The 17,506-nt window shown below is 34.7% G+C and overlaps 1 non-coding gene across 1 annotated transcript; it reads right to left on the bottom strand.

The window, feature by feature from the left end:
* Positions 1–2,548: 2,548 nt before the first annotated feature.
* On the bottom strand, positions 2,549–2,762 carry LOC126002965 (small nucleolar RNA U3). The gene has a single exon (XR_007493535.1). It is a non-coding gene; the product is annotated as a small nucleolar RNA U3 (small nucleolar RNA).
* Between the last annotated feature and the right edge of the window lie 14,744 nt (positions 2,763–17,506).

The following is a 17,506-nucleotide window of genomic DNA, read 5'->3' as shown; positions in this document are numbered from 1 at the left end:
ACAATTGTCATTTTGCTTTTATTAAATATTAAACTTCTTGGGACCAGAGTGGAGGCACAAGCAGTAGAGCGTTTTCCTTGCATGTGCTCACCTAGGACGGACCATGGTTCAATCCTCTGGTGTCCCATATGGTACCCCAAGTCAGGAGCGATTTCTGAGCGCATAGCCAGGAGTGACCCCTGAGCATCACCAGGTGTGGCCCAAGAAGCAAACAAAAAAATTGAACTTAGAAACTTTCCAAGGAATGGCACGAAGAGAGTTTGAGACTAAGAGTAAAAAACTATATTGTTTTAAAATGTGTTTATTTTACAATGATTACTCTATAAATTGTAAACTCTATGTTTACAATTGGGAGAGTAACACATAGAATAAAATACTAACTATGGAATCATCTTGAAAACTTTCTGAACTTGGAATAACAAATAATAAAAGAAGGGGTGTATAAAATTGATAACTTAAACTGATATTTTTTAAATGTATAAACACCAATAATCCAAATTTAACTAAAATATATAGTAAAGGTACTGCATTCATTACCCATTCTCTTATTATCCATTCCTGTTTGGATTTTTTTGTTTCCAATATATTCTAAAATTTTAATGGAAATGTATATTTTTCATGAAAATATGTTTGTAGAATGGCAAAAATTATTAAAATTAAAGATTTATATGTAAGACCTAACCTCATGAAATTTGGAGAAGACATAGGGATGCACTCCAGAAATTCAAGATCAGAGATGTATTTGGAAACTTGATTCTATCATGAAAAGAATCAAAATAAAGAATAAACAAATGAGATTATACTCAACTTAAAGGCTATTGTATATCTAATGAAACTATTACAGAATTAAATAAAAAAGGGAGCCCAGAAATTGAAATGGGATATAATCCCTTGAATATTATAGTATAACAAAAGGTGAGCATCCAAAATATACACATAATTCACACAATTCAACAACAACAAAGCAAAACAACTCAATCAAAACATTTTCAAAAAATGTGATAGACATTTTTCCAAAGATGTGCATATATATGCCCTACAGGCACTTGTGAAAATACTCAGCATCACTTATTATTAATTAACTGCAAATCAAATCGCAATGAGAGATCACCTCTTTTCAGTGAGAATGGCCTACACTACAAGGATTAGAAACAACAAATATTAGTTATGTGAATTATATGTATAATAGTATGAATATAGAACAGAAAATAACTCTGGTATTCAGTTGGTGTGACTACAAATTGGCATAACTTTTGTAGAAAATGGTATGACTAATTTTATTTTGATATAGAAAATACTGCATTATCCAACAACATAGTTTCTTCATGAAATATTAGGTACAATATCCAAAACATTGAATCAATCAAAAAGTCCAAAAAGAGACTACTAGATAAGGACTAAAGATATAGATAGCTGAAAGGCTTCTTGCCTTGCATATGGCTAACCCAAGTTCAATCTGTAGCAATCGATATGGCATCCAAATCCAGTTATAAGTAATTCTTGAATGTAGAGCCCAGAGTAAGCCCTGAGCATTGCCTGGCATGACAAACAATAATAAAAATGTTAATTAAAATAATAATTAATAATAATAAAATAAGGATCTTATTGTATAAAACTGAAGTGTTTAATAAATAACAATAAAACTGTTGTACTATTAGTCTTATACATTCAGATATAAAATTGTAGTCATAAACTTTTATATTTTGCAAACTATAAATCAGGCAAATAATTTAATTTCAAAATAGGTCATTCTCTCCAGCACTAAAATTCAACCAGGATTATAGATCAGTAATTATATGGCAACTAAAGTATAAAATTCTCAACTTAGAAAACAATCACAAGGGTCTGCTAGATAGCACAGTGGTAAGGCATTTGCCTTACATGTGGCCAACCCAGGACAGACCCAGTTCAATTCCTGGCATCCCATATGGTCCACTGAGCTAGCCAAGAGCTATTTCTGAGCACAGAGTTAGGAGTAGCCCTAAGCATCTCTAGATGTGGCCCAAAAATCAATCAATCAATCAATCCATCCATCCATAAGAAAAATCACAATAAAACTAAGAATTGATCTTCTATATAAAGAATAAATTCCACTTCTTGGGATCTACCCCAAGAATCCAAAATCTAGCCAGTAAAGACATTTGCAATCCTATGTTCAGTAGATGACTATTCACAATAACCAGAATCTGTAAATAATCTAAGTGTTCAAAAACAGGTGACTGGATAAAGAAACTATGGTATGGTATGGATGGATGGATGGATGGATGGATGATAGATAGATAGATAGATAGATAGATAGATAGATAGATAGATAGATAGATAGATAGATAGATAACTTATAAGAAAGATTAAAAGCATGTAATTTGTTGTGTGGATGGAATTGGATTGGATCATTCTGAGTAAGTCAAGTAGGAGAGGCCACACACACAAGATCTCTTTTATATGTGTAATATAAAGAATTACAAATGGCCAAAGCAATAGAATCTATGAACAATAAGTGTACAGAAGTAAATTTACCATAGTGGGAATACAAAGGAGATTTTTTTTTACCATTCAGACTGCATCTTCTCCCTCTAACCCTTCCAAAGAAAGAGTAAAAGGATCATAATTGACAAAAGGCAATTGCAGAAGTAACACATAGAGCCAGCTTCACACTCAGGAGAGGATGCTCTGGCTCCTCCTCATGACTTTGGGTGCTCTACACGATCAGAGAAACTTCTCCAGTCACATACTATAGAAATGATCCCTGAAAGTATAGTCTTTTTTTTTTTTTTTTTGTATTTGGGCCACACCTGGCGTTGCTCAGGGGTTACTCCTGGCTGTCTGCTCAGAAATAGCTCCTGGCAGGCACGGGAGACCATATGGGACACTGGGATTCGAACCAACCACCTTTGGTCCTGGATCGGCTGCTTGCAAGGCAAATGCCGCTGTGCTATCTCTCCGGGCCCTGAAAGTATAGTCTTAAGGAAGGAGATTTTTGAAGTAGGCTACATTGAGTCTCTAATGGTAGTGGGAAAAGGATATTCTGTTGGAGGAAGGGATTACATAACATGGATAAAACATTATCACTTACGGTATTGTAAATTTAAAATTTAAAATTTTAAAAGAGAAACTTTAAAAACTAGAAGTTGATCAACATGTATTATAGGCATATATTCTAGATCTATATCTAGATAGGGAATCTATTCTCACCAATATAAGAAATTCTCCTAATGAGGAAAAAAATGTTTAAGAGTCATCAAAAAATAAACACAAATGACTTTTGTAGTTCTGAGAGTATGCTTGATTTTATTCATAAAAATTATGAACTAAAGTTATACTGAAACATGTCATATCTATTGTTTGGCAAATACATTTGATAGGTCATTATTAGTGAAACTGATAAAATATACATGCTAGGGGCCGGAGAGATAGCATGGAGGTAAGGCGTTTGCCTTTCATGCAGGAGGTCATCGGTTCGAGTCCCGGCACCCCATATGGTCCCCTGTGCCTGCCAGGAGCAATTTCTGAGCCTGGAGCCAGGAATAACCCCTGAGCACTGCTGGGTGTGACCCAAAAAACACACAAAAAAAATATACATGCTTATAGTTACTTGTAAAATTCACTGCTAAGTTTACTACAAATGTATGCAACAGTACATTTTAAGAATTTTGTTTTATTATTTTGTGAGGGTCACAACAGTCTTTAAAATATTATATCTCTACAAATATTACCAATTAAACCTCTAAACACTAGCAGAATTATACTTGTAGGATAATTCCATAGAGATGAAGTGCTAGAAATGCTCAAAAAATCAAATACTGCCCAACAATATCTTCTCACGAAGGTGATATCAAATTAGGCTTATAAGGCTGAATGACTCTTATGCATTTTTAAATATTTGTTCTATAACATCTCTCCTAACTTTTCCTTTGTCATTTCAACTTGAAAGAATTAAAATTAATTTCCCTTCCACTTATAAATACCAGAAAATTTATAGCACAGAATTAAGAAGCATTTTGTGGGAAAATGTTGTCAGAAAGAAATGTTAATTATATAGAAATGACATATATTATACATTAATAATTATAAATTATAAACATAGTATATAATGATACATATAATTTTCCTAAGGAAATTAAGTCATAACAGTTTCTTGTGTCTGAGTTAGAGAACTGAGTGAGGGAGATATATACAGTGCAATTTAACTGCAATTCAAATGAACAAAAACACATAGAAAAGCACAAATGAATGGTGCTTAGTTGGAGTGAGAGAGAAATATACTCACTTCAAAGAAATATACCACTTCAAAAAAACAATACATGAAAAGTGAAAAGAGATTTTTTTCTATTTTATTTTGGTGAGACAGGGTAGCATCAGACTGCACTTCAGCATCACTCCAGGTAAATTCAGGGTATCTTAACGTTGCCAGTGTTCAAACTCAGGTCAGTCAAATGCCCTACCTGGCCCCTAGGAAGAGAATTCTTTTTGTTTTTTTGAATATCTTTAAGAAACATGATTATAAACATGTTTGTAATTGGGTTCAGTTCTAATAAAAGAACACACCCCTTCACCACTGCAACCTTCCCACCACCAATGCCTCCCATCTCTATCCTTCCTCCATCCCCTGTCTGTATTCCAGACAGGCATACTACTTCTCTCACTCAGTAACAATGTGATGATAGTTGTTAGTGTAGTTATTTCTCTAACTGCACCCACCACTCTTTGTGGTGAGCTTTATACCATGGGTCAGTCCTTCTAGTCCTCATCTCTATTGTCTCTGGGTATTATTACAATAATATCTTTTATTTTCTTAAAAACCACAAATGAGTGAGATTATTCTGTGTCTATATCTCTCCTTCTGACTCATTTCACTCAGCACAATAGTTCCCATGTCCATCCATGTATTGGAAAATTTCATGATTTCATTTATTCCTGATGACTGCATAGTATTCCATTGTGTATATGTACCATAGTTTCTTTAGCCATTTATCTGTTGTTGAATATCTGGGTTGTTTTCAGGTTCCAGCTATTGTAAATAAATAAATATAGGTATGCAGAAGGCATTTTTGTATTGTGATTTTGTGTTCCTAAGGTGTCCCTAGGAAGATATAGCTGGATCAGTAAAGAGGTGAAGGAACTCTAAAAGAATAACTACAAAACACTGCTTCAAGAAATAAAAGAGGACACAAGGAAATGGAGATAATACCCTGTTCCTGGATTGGGAGGATTAACATAATTAAAATGTCAATACTCCCCAAAGCACTGTACATATTTAATGCAATTCCTCTAAGGAGTCTCATGACATTCTTCAAAGAAGCTGATCAAACACTCCTGAAATTCATTTGGAACAATAAACACCCACGAATAGCTGAAGCAACCCGTAGGAAAAAGAATATGGGAGGCATCATCTTCCCTAAATTTAAATTATACACAAAACAAATCATTAAATCAGCATGGTATTGGAATAAAGACAGACTCTTAGATCAGTGGAATAGACTTGAGTATTCAGAGAATATTCCCCAGACTTACAATCAATTAATCTTTGATAAACAGGCAAGAAATGCAAAACATGGAGCAAGGAAAGTCTCTTCAACAAGTGGTGTTGGGACAACTGGTCAGCTATAAGCAAACAAGTGAACTCAGACCGCCATCTAAAACCATGCACAAAGGTCAAATCCAAGTGGATTAAAGACTTGGATATCAGACCCCAAATCATAAAGTATATAGAAGAACACAGATAAAACACTCCATGACATTGAGGTTAAATACATCTTCAAGGAGCAAACCAGTAGAAGCAGAGATAAACAAATGGACTATATGAATATTAGAGTCTCCTGTACCTTAATGGAAATAGTGACTAGGATACAAAGGCCACACACAGAATGGAAGAAACTATTCATCCAATACCCATTAGTTAACAGGCTATACAGGTGTACAAGGTATACAAGGTACTGGCAGAACTTAACAGGATAAAAACATCTAACCCCATCAAAAAGACTGGGAGAGGAAATGAACAGACACTTACTTTCTCAAAGAAGAAATACAAATGGCCAAAAGGCACATAAAAAATGCTCCACATCTCTAATCATCAAGGAGATGCAAATCAAAACAACAATGAGTTACCATCTCATGCCACAAAGACTGGCATAGATCACAAAGAACAAAAACAATCAGTGCTGGTGGGTATGTGGGGAGAAAGGAACTCTCATTCACTGCTAGTAGGAATGCTATCTAGTTCAGATTTTATGGAAAACAATATGGAGATTACTCAAAAAAACTGGACAGAAAGAGATTTCTTCGTTATAGAATTTTGCCTTGGGGATCACAGCTAGTTGCCTTGAGCACAAAGCACTCTGTATTCACAGTCCTATAAATATATAGCAGGGCCAAAAAGGAAGTTGAAATAAAACAACTATACATATAAATAGGGGCTGGAGTCACTGGCAGGCATCACTTCATTACTATGGTGACCTCTCACAACCTTGCTGATAGCAGAACCAGTAGAAACCATTTTGGATCTTAGTCTCCATTACAAACTCTAAAGGAAAATACTTGAGAAGTTCAGCAACACTTAACCACCAGTGAATCTTGCAGGGGACAGAGAAACAATTACCAATGGCTCTTATTCCTTGCAAACAAACACTCTGGACTCTCTATCCTATATCTGAGTGCAAAAAAGGCAAGCTACACCTCAAAGACAGAACACTGCCTTATGAACCTCCAAAACAGCCATTTAGCAAAGGGTCCTATTCCTTATTGTGCTCCCCAACTGATTCACAAATGGTCAAATTCTGTCCTCTGCTAGCCCCATGAATACACAGTTTGTCCTCAGCAGGCTCCAGGGGACTAGCTTCCTCTTAAACCCACCACAATACTGTTTCCTCACCACATATCTCATGACAAAATGGTATAATGTTGCTGTAGCTTAAAAATCTGTCCTTGGCATTGAGACCCCTTGCTGCACAACGTAGCTTCATGCTTGTTAATACACATCTCTGGTGGTTATTCAAATACTACTCTAACTGGGCACAGGTGCCTCTAGCATTTTAACAGTGACCCACTGGGTCACCACTAGATTTTCTATGCTCTCTAGCTGGCATATGTGCCACTCATTTCTATTTTTTTGTCAGTCACTGACTGTGTGCTCTGTGCCAACTGGGGCAGTGTTCTCAGTCTACTTTCAGAGATTCCTTCACACAAGTGCCATAGTAATAACCCAAATATGTGGAATCCTGGCACCTTAGTATTTTTCTGTTTTGTTCAATCTTGGCATTACAGTTAGAACAGGTACTTGTACCTATAGAACTCTATTCAGGCCCACTTGAATTTGGCGCCCTAAACTATGCCAGGCATCCCTGACTAAATTTTATTTTCATGAATTAAAAAAGGATTAAAAAGACCATCCCATTAAAAAAATTAAAATCCCCAAAGTTAAAAATGAATACCAGGAAGATTGGTCCACAATAAGAACTTGTGAAGAAAAGTGGAATTACAGTTAGGACAGAGAAAGGACCAACCACTATGACAATGATAATTATAATGATCCCTCTAGACAAAAACTGAATACTGAAAGGAAGTAAAATGATAAGTATGATACTCTTACAGTAACAATATTGCAAACCACAGTGCCTGAAGGAAAAAGAGTAATAGGGAGGAAAGAAATGAGAGTGGAAAGAGGAGGGGAAAAAAGAAGAAAATTATCTGTCATAGAGGCAGACTGGGTGGCAGGGCAGGAAGATAATTGGAGACACTGGTGGCAGGGAAAAGAAAAAAAAGACCATCCTATCCAAAGCATTTTATAGATTCAATGTAATCACTAGCAAAAATCTCAGTGACAGGGGATGGAGAGACAGTTCAGTGAACCAAATCATGTTTTGCAAGCAGGAGATCTGGGTTCAATCTATGATACCAAGTGGTCCCCTGAGAACCACCAGGAGTGTCCTCCCAGGCACCACATTGTGTATGATCCAAAAACAAAATATCAACGACAGTTTTCAAGGAAATGGAACTAAGACTACTGAAAATCACATGGAACAACAAAATACACCTGAATATATAAAGCAATTCTGAGACCAAGAAGAATGGAAACTATTCACTCCTAAACCTAAAAAATATACTCCACAGTGATTATAATCCAAACAAAAGCATAATAAATAGAAATAGGCACAGATCAATGAAATAGAATTAAGATCTCATAAACAAGACCTCTTGTATATAAAAAGTGAACTTGTGATTAAAAGGTCAAGTAAAAGTCAGGGGAGAGTGCAGAGGGGAGTGTGGAAATAAAACTGGGAACATTGGTGGCAGGAAACATGTTCTGGTGACGGGCATTAGACAATGGATGACTCAATCATGAACAACTTTGTGATTGTATCTCATGGTGATTCAATTAAAATATATGTAAAACTAAATAAATTTAAAATCTATTTAAAAGTGATGAAAACAAAATGTAGAAAAGTATCTCTTAAATAAATAGTGATGAGAAAACTGGACAGTAACCTGAAAAGGATGAAACTTGACCTTTAGTTAACATTACGCATAAGAATTAATACCAAATAGATTATTAATTAAGATGTTATCTTTAAACTCATAACACAAACTGAAGAAAATGGCTAAGAAAGCTCATGGTATTGGTGTCCATAAATATGTTTTGGTGGGTGAGCTTGCAGTGCCATCACATCTAATTCTATAATCTATCCATCTATCACTGTATCTATGTTGCTTCCCTCACATCACAATAATATATATCTTGAAGATGTATGCAATTGTACACTTAGCATACGGTTGTTTAAAAGAACAGTATATTAAAATATCTTGTAATTAATATACATTTTTCTCAAATTTAAAAATTGATTAATCTAATTTCTTCTTCCATTCAAATTTCCACAGATAATTCGAAAAGTCAAACAAGAGCAATCAGCCTCTGAATATACACTATTTGCACTTTATGTAAAGTGAAGAACATTGATAATGATTAACATTTAAACCATAAAAAGTAAGCATCTGTTTGATTTCTAAATTAGAAATACCTTGTAAATTTAAAAAATGAGGACATGAGAATGGTCTTCATGGCCAGATCTGGTAACCTGGGCCTTGGGGGATGGGATGGGGTGGAGGAAAACTCCTCCCCTCTGCATTTATTCACAAGCTACAGAGGTGAGAGCTGGGCTTGGAGACCACATATGCCAGGAGTTGGTCCCTTGCACTGGTATGTGGTGGGCACTGGGCTGGACAGCTATCCAAAGAACCCCCGGACTGCCATTCAGTCCGAGGGGCCAGATTCCCCCACGCCAGAATGGTCTTCATGGCCAGATCTGGTAACCTGGGCCTTGGGGGATGGGATAGGGTGGAAGAAAGCTCCACCCCTGTCCATTCATTCACAAGCTGCAGAGGCAAGAGTGGGGCCTGGAGACCCCACATGCCTGGACAGCTAGCCAAAGCAGATTTATCTCAACCATTTTCAAAAGCACACGGGCGCATTTGCACCCGCTCCACATATATCCTTTTAAACATTGTCCAAAAATATTCTAATTCTTTGCTATTTATAGGAAAGGAAATTGAATATCCTAATATGGAGTATATCACTCAAATATATCTCTGAAATTAGTGTCTAAGTGAACGTTACTTTCTCTACAGTTGTCCTCTCTGACTACCGAGCCTTAGTCTTAAACATTTCATCTATACAATGTATATAGCACCTCTTCTATATTGCCTTTCCAGACCCAGAGACCTTTCTACTCCCCCCATATCAGAACCCGGATTTGTTATTTTCCCCTTATTTAACTCTCTTACCCTCAGTTTTTAACTCTTTAGGCACCAAGACCGACTTCCTTCCCAACAGGCCACCATCCAGCTCCTCAATGAAAGACACCCTCTCGATCCCTCCTCTTGTGTCTCAACAAGGAACCACAACCAATAAGCCTCCTGACTCAAGCTTGTGACCCCTCTCACCCCTATCAAATTGTGGACGGTTGCATGATACCGGATTCAGCTGCAGCAAAACCCCCAACTCAAGGACACTACAGAACTCTGAAATGCTGCAAATCATATCTTAAACTCTCGACCAAAGTCTGTGATACGAAAAAGTACCTTGGCTTTCACTCCCCACAAGAATATCCAGAAGACCTAATTGGGAGGCCTATATTGCCTACGTAAGCTTAATACCTAAGTTATGTATTCCTAAACATACAGATAGCCTTCCCCATCACTTTCTTTTTTCAAATACTCTTTTTCCCTTTTTTCTCAATTTCCTTTCTTTTTTTATTTTTTATTTTTATTTTTTATATCTCAATTTTATCTATATATTCTATTTTTATATATACATATTTTCTCTACCCTCACCAGTTTTTGGTGCTGCTTGGTCAAAAACTAAGAAAACGTCTTGCCTGGGATAAAAGCTCAGACCACACTACAGATACTGTACGTGTGGACTGTCATCCTTACCAGGAATAGCACCAGCAATAAAAAAGGACACCATACGTTTTTGTATAGGCACAGTAAATAAGGGGAAATCATTGATTCAGACACAAGATCTTATCTTCTAAGGATAAGAACTCACACTTTTTATACAAGTGTCCCATACAAGTCACATCCTGGACATATGTCATATGGATACAACTCAGTCTCCACGAGATTGGACAGTGTTAGAACATACCTTAAGACCATTAAGGAAAACCCTACCCTAGGCTATAGCCCAGGTCTCTTACAAAAATCAAGATTTCTTAGTACAGAGGCCCAATTCTGACAACAGAACCATTGGAACCATAATTTCCTAGACTTTGGCTTAGGGAACGAGCAAAAACATGGAGCACATGATACAGAAAACTGAACACACCAACAATGGTGGAATAGTACCTCTAGAACTTTACTCTATCCTAGGCCTTGTCCTAGGACCTACGCAAATACCAAGATTGCTTGCTACAGTGGCCTTATTTTTCTCATTCACAACAGAGAGGAAAGGTTCCTGACACCACAAAAACAAAACAAAACAAAACAAAAAAAACCCAGCAACAACAACAACAAAACCCTGGGATATAGCAATGAGAAGGTATGGAGCCAGTGGTTGTTCCCATGACAATATGCTTCCCTTCCCCAATACTTACTGTGCCTATACAAAAAAAAAAAAATAAAAGGTGGGGTAACACCGAACCCTGCCACTGCAGCACTTTTTCTGGTTTTGTTTTAGTTTTATTTTTTGTCTTTTGATATTATTTTCCTCCTCTTTTTTCTTCCACTTTTTTTCTTTCTTTTCCACTTTTGTGGATATTATTCGGTGATTTTTTTTAAATTTTTTAGTAGTTGATACCAAATTTTTTTTCCTCTTTTCCTTAACCTTTTTTTTTATCTCCAACAGACTAGCATAACTTGAATCATTCAGCCTCATAAATTGAGGGGGAAAAAGAATGATACCAGGACCAGTCATATAAACATGTAGTGTAAATAAAAAATGATCAGACTGGAACACCAAACAGAATAGATACCCAACCTATAACAAGCTGTAAGGTGGAGACCAGTTGCACTGGGATTCTGGGGGTGAAGGAGGGAGATGTGGGAGACATGCTGGGAACAGGTGGAGGGAGGACAACATTGGTGGTGGGAATGCCCTTCATTCATTGTCACTATGTATTGTAAATAATTCTGTGTAATGAACTCCAGTCACAATAAAAAAGTAAAATTTATTAAGAAAATGAGGGCATGATAAAGTAAATTAGCATTGCATCATGTAATATATACAGTCATGGATATGAAAGAGAAATTAGGCAACAACGATAAGAAAATGTCCCCAAACATAACAGCTCAATATCCCTATAATTTCAGTAAATTAAAAAATATATATATATTATGAGAACATAAGGTTCTCAGAGTTTTTTATTTTGTTTTGTTTTTTGTTTGTCTAGTTTGAGGCAGCTACCATAAATATTGACAGTACTCAATACTTATTCTGGCTGTGTGCTCAACGATCATTCCATGATGCTCTGTGGACTCTACGTGGTACAGGATACAACCCAAATTTTAACTGCATGTAAGGCAAATGCCATCCCACTTAGAATATATTCAGGCACTAGCAATGTTTTATTTAGGTAGAGTTCAAGCACTAGGAATTTAATGGAGGATGCAGGAGACATATATGTGCAAACACATACCCAAAACTCACAAAATTTTATAGTATTGTATATAAATACATATATATCAGTTGACATCATATCAAATGTAAATTCTTTTTTATTTTTCAAAAAATATAAATATATAAATACTTAATATAAATATATATGTTATGTTCAAGATCTGGTTTCAAAATGCAAAGAAATCAAAATCATATTATTTATTTGAATATCAATTGAAAATATGTCTTAATTTATACTAATAGTTTCATGGAAATTGTGATGCTACAGCTACTCATCTAAGTGTTTTTATATATCACTTGATTTAATGATTACAACATCCTATTAGTAAACAGCATCGTTTCATCACTCTGACTTCATAAATAAAGTATAGTGAAGTTACAGTTTCATAAATCAAAGTACTAGGTTATAGTACCAGCTAATTTATCTCTAGTCATGGGATCTTACCAACTCTTTTATGTTGCTTTAGTCTGAGAATAAGTCTTCCAAAATTAAGAAGAATATAGGTACTTTCAGGCAAAAAACATTTTGAAGACAGTTTTGTAGTTACTATCAAGGGTCTTAATAGTATTTTGCAGACTGTCTCAAAATTTTGACTTCTACCGATTAATTCTAAGGAAATATTATTTAAGGTGAATAGATTTATATACAGAGCTCCTAAAACAGAACTTTTGTAATTAAAAAATGAAACAACTTAAGTTTTAAATATTGAAAGAACATTTAAAATTGTTCATAATTTATTGACACAACTATATTGGAAACCAAAAAGAGACATCTGTTAGTTTTCATACTATAGAAATGATTACTATAGAAATGATTATGCTATAATTTTAAGCAAAACTACAGAATAAAAATAATGACTGAATAGTGTTGTATCACTTATATTTAAACTTAAAAGTTTTGAATTAGTAATGGATCACACGTATTTCATGAAACTCTAAAAATTCCCAAAGAGCTGAGAAGGTCAAACCACAACGTCATAGGGATAGATAGTTCTGCTCTTAGGAACATTCTAGATCTTGCCTTATATATTTCTCTCCATTTATTTTTATTTTTTATTTTTATTTATTTTTTTATTTTTTGGTTTTTGGGTCACACCCGGCAGTGCTCAGAGGTTACTCCTGGCTCTGCATTAAGAAATTGCTCCTGGCAGGCTCAATGGACTATATGGGATTCTGGGTATTGAGCCCAGGTCTGTCCTGGGTTATTTGAATACAAGGCAAATAAATGCCCTAGTGTGTTAATGCTCTGGCCCTATTTGTATTTTTAATTATTTTAACTATTAATTTTGTAAGAAAATTTTAATAAAGGGTATAGATTTCCAATATGCCGCCAACTCAGATCATGATCGGGAAATCTGCCTCTGCATAGGTCTGATGATCTATCTCCATGATCAAGTCCCTCACAATGGGAACCTATTTATTATAACTGGTGAATCTATGTTAGAAAGTATTTACTCAAATCCCAAGGCTTTATGTCTCTAATTGCCAAAATTAAGTAAAAATAAAAGTATAGGAATGCATTTATTCAACATTAAGAAAATAAAATTTCCTGCTCTGATGAATCTAACTTTCTATTGCAGCAAATATTCAACATCTTAATTCCATAATGTAGCGAATTTGATGATTAAGTTAGTTAATAATCAATTATTAATTTAATGTAATTAAATATGAATATTTAAATGCAAGTAATAATTTGGTTATTATTTAGAAAGAGAAGGAAGATGATGGAAAAGGGAATTCTTAGTGTTTCATGCAGGCTGAAAATAAAATAGAGAGAAACCTCATCAAGATAATAAAAACCTGAGTTTAGAGAGGGAAGATTAAGTCACATGTGGAAAATGAGTTTCAGACTGAGACAACAATTAATTAAAGACTCAATAACAGATGCAGTTGGATCGTTCAGTTATTTAAGTTGTATGCTTCTACACAGTTGGGAACTTTGCTGCAGACACTTGCAATTTGCATAGATTCATATTTTCAGGACCTAAGTGAGTATATTTACATACTTGGCCAATGAAGTAATTTGTAATGAATGCCTCTAAAATTAGGACTTGATCAATGGGAGTGAAGAAATTGATGAATTTTTCCCAGTCTTTTCTATTCATCACTGGGAAGTAATTTGCAGGCTGATTTATAAAATTCTGTTTCTCAAACATCTATGAGGACATAAGAACTATTTAGAAACCTTGTTTAAATGAAAGATCTGATTCAGTATATCTAGAAGGAGTTCAAGATTCTCATTTTAACAAATGCCCAGATAATACCTATGTTGACAGTTCACAGACTATCACATGCATCACAGACCATCCTAGAAATATTCAGTGGGATTGGCCCTATTTGATCACAGATGTGACAATATATTCTCCTCCCCACCCTTCACTCATTGTTTCTCTTCCACACAAAATAACCTGGTATACGTTTTAAAATAACTAGATTGTATTAACATTGTTTTAAGATCTTCTAAATCAGACCTATGCAGAGGAAGATTGCCTGAAGCATTAGAGAAAAGTAATAAATCCAGTGTTGCAGAGTAGAATAGAGTGGTTTACTGGGACAGTGTTTGAAGAAGTAATAGGAAATATGACACAGGACATCTGTAAGGTTTTGGCTTTTACTTATAATTAAATGGAAGTTTAATTGTAAGGTTTTGGAAAATTACGATATGATGACATATTCAACTAGTCATACACTGATAAAATACTGGTAAGAATCAATAGTAGAGCTGAAAGGTTAGTTTGGAAACTAGTAGAGTAACCTAGGCAGAGATGACAGAATGGGGATAGAGGCAAGAAAAGGAGGGAGTAGACAAGTGAGAAGTCAGAATTTGGGCATACAGCTAAAGTAGTTGATAATAGTCAAAAAAAAAAAAAAAAAAAGGATCCCACAGAATCCAAAGTGGTAGAGCATATTTCTAACACAAAAACAGTTTGATCCACAACATCACAAGGATGCCTCCTCCCTTAACACCACCTTAGCACTTGTCCTGAGCATAGGTCAAGCCTCATTTGAAGTATCCCCCAATTCTCTGTACCTTGGGTTGTGGTTCTATATTTTTTAAAAAGGGAATGTGAGGAAAAAGGTCTGGGAGGGGTAGTGGTAGTACAGTAGCATAGCACTTGTCTTGCTACAGACCCAATTTTTATTCCCAGCACCCGAAATGGTCTCCTAATCTCTCTAGGAGTAATTCCTGAGTATAGAGCCAAGAGTAATCCCTGAAGCACTGATGGGTGTAACACAAAAAGCAAATCAAAAAGCTTGAGGTCAGAAATATAAAAGTGATTATTAACAGCATATACATGGCATTTAAAATTACTGGCTTGAATAAGATCACATAGAGAGCAAATGAAAATGAAAAAAAAATAAAGACAAAAAAGCCAGACACTGAATACTGTAACCTTAGATATACTGTCATTAGTATGCTCCAAATCTGTGTCCAAAGATCTATGCAGAGAAATTTTGGGATTTGTTTTTCTTTGGTCATAGCTTTATTTCAGAGTTAAGTCTGCTGAGCCAATGACCTGAGAAAAATGCATCATCACTACTGTCATACTAACTCACTGTTCTGCAAGTTGAGAGCATGCAAAAAAATAGAATTTGACAAAATAAATCAGGATATAAAGTTTAATGAGAGTTAACAGTATTACATATGCAAAATAGAAACCAAATATAATTCAGGTGATAAAAGATTAAAACATATTTCTAATATCAAATAACTGCAAAACAAAAGCTAGCCATAATGAAAGTCCTATCAGTCTCAATGGGATTTGATGTAAATGTTAGATAAAAATAGTCTGAGCTCAGGAGAAAAACATGCCTATGGAGGGACATAGCATCTCTGTTTTTGCATCAATCCTAAAAAGATGATGTATTCATGGATAAATGACACAGGAGAAAAAATAAAATATTAAATCTACACCCAGCACCTCCCAATCTTTTGGATACTTTGTGGACTATAAACAAGACTTTAAAATTGATCAGACATTATAAATCAAATTTATAATAAGAACATTTGAGTTAAATTCAATAAAATGGTTTATGTAAAAGTGAAAACGATCCATATACATTTAGAAATTACTGTGTTAACAATATGGAAGTAATTTTAACTTATGGAAGCATAAAGATTTTGAATTTAAAAGTAATTGATTTCAGAATTATGTAAATTCCAAGAGAGAATTTAGGATTTTTTTGTTTCTGTTTTGTTTTGGGGTCACACCCGGAAATGCTCAGGGCTCAGTACTAAGGAATTACTACTTGTGGTGGTCAGGGGACTATATGGGATGCCAGCCATCTAATCGAAGTTGGCCGGCCATATGTAAGGTAAATGCCTTACCCTCTGTGCTATCATTCCAGCATTGCAAATTCAGTATTCTTAAGTACTGCAATATTTAAGAGAGCTTATATTATTTACTTTCAAGTTCAGTTTATTCTATATATAATTTTTGTGTTTTCTTGAACCATACCAGTGATGTTTGAGGTACTCAAGATTGTTCCTGGCAGCGCTGTGACATGGGCTTGGAACTGACCTTTCTAGACCTTTATATGTACTAGTTGATTTTCTATTTAGTCCTTGAGTTATGTTTTATTTATATTAGTTTTGCGGAGTGAGGTCACACTCAGTTACACTCAAGTCTTGGTCCTAGCTCTTTGATTAGGGGGCCAGATATAGTTCCAGGGATCAAATCTGGGCCACCTATGTGCAGGAAAAGTGCCTTACCCCACTGTTCTTCTGTCCCCAATATATTATATTTCAAAGAATTAATTACTTAGAAATATATAGTTTATCAGTAAAAGTCCTGAATAAGGAAAATATTTTAACATGTAAATGAACTTTAAAATTAAAAATTATATACTTAAATTCACTGGTAAATTCAATATAACATTAAAGCTTTTTAAATGAGATTATTTTAAATTTTCCTATATACAAACAGAATAAAATAATCAAGATGAAGTAAAAAAAAAACATAAGGAAAGCTTTAAAATCATAAACAATTTCATAAAGGAAGTTGGATACTTCGAATGATCCAAAATAGTGATCTTAGGGCCAATTGTGGGTCACAATTTGTACACTTAAATAAGGTATATTTTGGGTGGAGATGCATACTAATATTTTTTATGAACTGGAAAAGTTACCATTATTAAAATGACAATGACCTAAAGCAAATACATGCATATACATATATATCTTCAATGTAATCCTAATCAAAAATTCCTATCAAAATTTATATAGAAATAAAGCGATTTATTTAGGACTGCAAAACACCTACGTAGCAAAATCAACTTGATTGATAATGGCAAAATACATTAATTCTTTCCCCAAAAATAAAAATAAGTGACTGACAGACACATCAAAATAGTTTTGTTTTTATCATATAATTAGGGAAAAGCAAATCAAAACAACAT

Source organism: Suncus etruscus, chromosome 2, assembly GCF_024139225.1.
Source record: "Suncus etruscus isolate mSunEtr1 chromosome 2, mSunEtr1.pri.cur, whole genome shotgun sequence".
Lineage (NCBI taxonomy): Eukaryota > Metazoa > Chordata > Mammalia > Eulipotyphla > Soricidae > Suncus > Suncus etruscus.
This window is presented reverse-complemented; position numbering and strand designations above follow the sequence as displayed.